Source organism: Centruroides sculpturatus, unplaced genomic scaffold (assembly GCF_000671375.1).
Source record: "Centruroides sculpturatus isolate CEXI.00-Female unplaced genomic scaffold, Cexi_2.0 scaffold2203, whole genome shotgun sequence".
NCBI lineage: Eukaryota > Metazoa > Arthropoda > Arachnida > Scorpiones > Buthidae > Centruroides > Centruroides sculpturatus.
In genome coordinates, this window is record NW_019386303.1 from 17,005 (window position 1) to 23,131 (window position 6,127).

At 33.3% G+C, this 6,127-nt stretch overlaps 1 long non-coding RNA gene across 1 annotated transcript; it reads left to right on the forward strand.

The window, feature by feature from the left end:
* The first annotated feature begins 356 nt into the window (after positions 1-356).
* LOC111614476 lies at positions 357-5,431 on the forward strand. The gene is made up of 2 exons (XR_002754938.1): positions 357-1,351; positions 4,780-5,431. It is a non-coding gene; the product is annotated as an uncharacterized LOC111614476 (long non-coding RNA).
* The last annotated feature ends 696 nt before the right edge of the window (positions 5,432-6,127 follow it).

Here is a 6,127-nt window from a genome sequence, read left to right on the forward strand (position 1 = left end):
TGACGTGCAAACATCGAAGGGATCAGTCCAAAGACAATAATGGNTATCGTGTTATACATCCAAGAGAGTGGGAGATGGTATTTACTTTATGAGTTATCGTAAAATTCGTTTCTATCAAACAACGAGCGAAGAAGAAAGATTTTTGAAATTTTTTCAAAAAGATTGAAATGGAAATAATTAGAATTAAAAGTCGAATTTAATTAAACGGTAGGAAAGTTTCCATGGGAGGGAAATTCCTGTGTGATATCCGTGACGTCATGGCTGGGGATTTACACTTTTAGTTCAGTGACCGCTAAAGGCGGAAGTATTTAACAATTGTCCGAAAGTCGCAAGGGTGGACCCGGGGAGACAAACTGCAGACGGACCTCTCTCCCCCGTTCCCTTCCCTCTTCACTGATACGTCACAGAAGATGCGTAGAAACGTGACTGCGCACCCACCCATTAGCATAATCCACCGCCTGTTACCTAGGTTACCAGCTTCTTCAACAGCCATTTGCGACATCGCAGCGGTACGATCAGCAACGGATGTGCTCACAGAATACTCCAAGCGGATCTTCATATGAAGCGGCTTTCAACAATGTTTGTGACAAACCACTTAACGTCAGATCGCCAGTCCTCCTAGTGTAAGTTTAACATGTCCCTATCGACTAGATTGGAAGAAGCATCGACTAAAACCCACCCCGATCAACGTTACCGTATACAAAAGTAAAGGTAAGTGATGCTATTTCAACTCCATACATGTTGTTCTTCATCGATCGTATTTGTCAGGAAGCCGTCGCCATCTTTGAAAATCCCTCAACATCATTTGTAAAGTTGTTACGCTTTGCAAATGTCGTTGATTCCTCCCCAACGTATCGGATAGAAAGCAGAAGTAGATGGTGGAAAAATTTAACGTACTCGGACATCGGGGGTATATTTTAAAATCGTACTTTTCGCACGGGTTAATAACGGATTCATTAGGATGTAGGAGTGGTGGAGGCAGTTGTAAAATTGGTACGAAAACTCCGTGGCAAGAGTAGAGAATGATATAAATAAAGGGGGTCATAACGGCGGGTGGGGAACGTTCAATGACGACCAAGCTGCATCCATCGATCTAATTCTCGAAAACCTGCGTCACCCACTGCAGACAGCATCATCTGCGCATGCTCGGTCTACAAATGCGGCAACCATATTAGTGACGGACAGATGAAAGCCCGTGTCCTTTCTCTTCTACTGTCGGTATGGACCAGATGGTAGCCAGGTACGGGATCACACATACACACTCACAGCTAAAACCCACCTTGAGACAGTTTGGGCCAAGGATACTTTGACCCCGGACGTGTCATCATCCGTGACCCTTCGACTGTTAAAGGTAAGCTGGCTTCTTTTCTCTAACAATTAAATCCTTTCTTCAATATTCTTCCCATTCTTTTATCAGTTTTTAAACCTTATTCGTGATATTTCTGACATTCTTTAGTGATGCATTCTACATCCGAGTGAAAGTTTTCACTGCTTTCTCCTCTTTCCACATTTATCTTTTCTTTCATTTTATATTTTTCGAATTTCATTTTAATCGTTTTCATTTCTTGAAAATTCCACTTTATTCGTAAATTTCCTTTATTAATTATCGTCGCTATTCTTATTCTGTGCTGAAGATTTTGCATGTTCAATATGGCGGTCACTCTCCACGTCGCTTTAGGAGCTGCGTCGTATCTAAATAGGGCATACGGATGCTAATACATAAATTTATTTGCTCTGTGCTTCTTCCAAAATGTCTAGTCCAATATTTTCTACATCTGTTTTTTATTAAATAATTTAATTATTACTAAACGAAGCTTTAATAATTCTACGCCATCTAAATAGCTAATTAAGGATACCAAATTTATTATAAACGGAATTTTTGTTATGGACAAATCTATTGCGTGCATTAATGGAAATTACATTCCCGCGGCTTAATGTTTGGTGCGTAACTTCTTTAAAAATTGATCATTTGTTTTAATTTCGTTCGAAGAATAAAAATTCCTCTCATTTCGGATAATTTAAAAAATCTAATTTCTGCACAAAAAATTAATTTAATTTAATTCGTTAAATTTAATTAATTCGTTCAATTCCTTCCCGGAAAATTACATATCGAATTCTTTAAGTCTTTATACATAACGAAAAAAAATCTACGGATAAAAGAATTTTTCATAATTAAAGCTGAAAATGTCCTTTTTATAATTAAGTAGTAAAACTTCGAAAATTTTTTACGAATTTTTAATAAAATTGATAAATATGCCGACGTCTTATTAAAGTTACCGCTGTAACAATTCAAGCGCGAAGGAGGGCGTATACGAAAGAATTAAGGCGGAGTCGAGAGAAAGACGCTATGCGATTGGTTACTTTCACGTTTTAGTTAAGGTGACGTTCTTGAGATGAATAATAAATGAGCTAATTTTTATTATTTTTATTACAATTCGTTAAAGGAACGAATATTTAAAGAATTCGGGCAACAAATCGAAATTATGAATTGGAAAATAATTATGAAATCGATTACGTCATAAACCTATGCTAAATATTATCTATAATTATCTAGGCCGTTATCTAGGCGTCGTAGTGGATGGTGTCATGGAAGACGATCCCCAATCTCATTCTCTGGGGAATGCGCTGTCAGGAAATGAACTAGGTTAGAGAATGACTCACTGAATATGTTAACTCAATAAATTGTTGAGGTTGTTAAATGTAGAGAATTATTAAAGATAAAACTAAACTGGCCAAGTTAATAGGGAGGGAGGGAATTTGTGTAAAATGCCAAGAATTCGAATGTTTCACAGATATGCAACAAGTAATTAAAATTGCATTGTTGTTCGCCTCTAATTAAGACAATTCATAATTGAAATATTTGCGGAATTCTCTACAAAGTTATGACGATTACCAAAATAAATTTAATTTTGTTTTGTTTTGTTTAACAAATTAAAATTCGTTTTAAATACGCTTTCGAATGAGAGAAACTATTAAAAATATCCCGACTCAATCCATCTGATGATAACTTAGTATTTGGCATAGTTACTGAATTATTCTCTGCTCTTAAATTTATGAATATCTTTAAAGATTTGAATTCTTTTTCTTCTTCTTAAAAGAAGAAAAAATGAAAGAGCCTAAAAAGAGAAATTCAATTTTTTTTTTTTGCATCAGCCCATGTTGCCATAGCAACAGAAATGAAAAGTCTTCTCAGTAATCCGCATTGACTTTACAACTAAATTGGAAGGGAGTTTGCTACTTCTTATGTATTTGTTATTAAATTGTTTAAAAATATTATGTTTATATAAAGTTTATAACAATCTTTAAACGTAACGCTATTACAGTTTTTACATTTTTTTTTAATGCTAAACATTTAAATAGGTTTATAATTAATCTATCAACTGGTGATATCAGATCATTTACATATTAATAAGCTTACTATGGCTGTTTGAATAGTAGTTCTAATCGTGAATGGATCTCTAAAGAGAATTCTTAACGAATCACGTAACCCGTTACTAAATTTTTGCATATATTTTACCAAGTTTAAAGCATTTAAAGAGTATAAAATTAATAAATTAATTTGTAATACTTTGTTCGCTGCTACATTAATGTACTAACTGCATTTAGTAGATGAACTTTGTGCAGTTCGTTCTGATGTTGAAACAAGAATATTATGAAACTATTAACGAAACCCGTAATTAAAGTTACCTTTATAGATTTTTTTTTCAAATTTTATAAGATTTAAGCAATTTAATAATTAATTTATTATCAAATTAGTCATGCTGTTTATACGAAAACAGTACTTAACACAATATGAAAATTTTACTCTACGTCAATAAGAATAGCGTTGTACTGTACTAATGGGCTGTAACACTATTAAAATTATACACATCTAAATTTAATATTTAAATATTCTAATAATTAAATTATCATTGAGCAGAGTGAGATCTTTTATACTTTATTATATATTTCATCTATTAGATGTCAAGAAATTAGATCTCGCTTGAAGAAGGGATAACAATACGGCAACAAAACTTTGTAACGATATTAATTTTATACATTTTATTTAAATTATAAGCTTATAAAATTTAAATACTCTTGTAATTAATTTATCAATATCGAATTATTTATACTTAGCACATTTGTATTATCTAACTTATTAGCAGATTCTCATAGACATATTCGGTTGCGAATATTTATAATTTTTCATAATTTTAACATTTTATTAAGTTTATTTTTATAATGTTCCATAATGAATTAATCAAAAATAATATTAATCGTATTGTTTATATATATATTTATATATACTTACTATGTCATTCTTGAATGGCAGCTCTCACGTGGTGAGGAACAGCGAAGGGAGTTATTAACGATACCCGTGTGACGTCATTGGTTATTTTAAAGGGAAAAGATACGTCATTTCCAGCTTGTTTAATCTTTAAAACAAGAAAAAAAAAGTGTAGTGGAACTAAACGACTAGCGATAGCAGGGAGAGTGTTTGTGACTGCCAATATCGTAGCATTCCGACTTTATTCGCTTTGTTGATCTCCAGTCTTACTTCTCCACCCTCTACCAAACATGGTTGATTAGTTAAGCCTATCTAGTTGTGTGTAATTGGGCATAGATCGGCCCAATCAATTTTTCTACATCTACCCCCTCCAAATATTTTATTTATTAAGAATCACCAGACCATTATCGATACTAAAACAATATTTATGACTGAAGTATCGTGTTTGATCCGTCGTAAGAAGCCACCTGAATGTGTTTGCCGTGTATTATTATTACTTTTCCGTTTTGTAGATACATTGCTTCTCGACTTATCAATAGCCGGGATCACGTGATTTTTAAGTGGAGCAGACGGAAGTGACAACAGACGTTGGTTCGTCAGCCAAGAAGACAGACGACGTTACCGAAATTTATCGAGCCGAATAAAGGTAATTATTTTTTCTAATATTATTTAAAGCTGTAACGTTCGTTTTCGAATGTATATCGCGTGCTTTAACCGATTGTTAAATTAATTGTGACGTAGCAATTAAAAGTTAAAGCTTTGTTTAGAACAAATTGTAAATTTCCGACACCATATTAACTGTGACGTCATCTTCCTGTTAGAAGTCGAGTTTCCTTTAAAAATAATAGCAGAAAATTCGGGTCAAAGGTCTGCTTATCAGGATGTATAATAACCAATTGGGCCAAACTACGTTTGTCAACGTTTAAAATAATATTATTTATACGAATGATGTTGCAATTTTATGTAGTACGGAAGGAGCAGAATTTTTTTATGACAACTTCCACCATTAACTTCCTTTTTTCTGCTATTTAATCGGCGTATCCGGAGAATGTTTAGCTTTTATTTTATTTTAGAGGTCGATAAAATGTGGAAGTTAAACATTTAGAAACAAAAATTTGAAAAAAAAAATTAAATTATTAAAGATTTGCGAGAGCGCTTTAGAAATAAAGAGATAAATTAACACGAATTTAAACTACTGTTTAGTCACGGAGATGTTAAAAAAATAATAAAAGAAAAAAAAATTCTCAGAGGAACGTCTAGTTTGTTTGACGACAGGAGTGTCCTCAGTGACGTCATCCATTTTTGCTATCGAGTTACTCCGACATTAAAGCGATAGCCGGGTTTTTTAAACTTTGAATTTTCTAGTTAATAATCACCATATGTTGTCTTTCTGGTCGCGTAAGAAGAATTTTTGTAAGCTAGACATACATACAGACGTTCGATTCGTTTAAACCAATCCGATCGATCTCTAGCTAACGTGGTTAGACATTAATTAAGTTGTTAAACTGTTAGGACGAGTCTAACAATTGTAACTCGGTTGTAGCGTATGTAAAGAACAGAGTTACAGCCCGTAAAGGATAGAATCTGAGAAGGTCAACGTTCGAAGCAGAAACAACGGAAGTTATGTTGTTTAAACAAATCGAAAACATCCTCTTTAAGAAAAATTCAAAAATAAAACCTAAAAATAATATATATTTTTTTCTTATCTCGTCACGTACTAGTTTACGCTTCTTATTCTAATAAAAGTGTAGAAATATATCAATATAAATGCGCACCAGAGACGAAAAAAAACATGGAAAACGATCCTGGCCACTATAAAGGAAAATCTGCGAGTGGATAAAGCATAGAGAGCAACCAAAG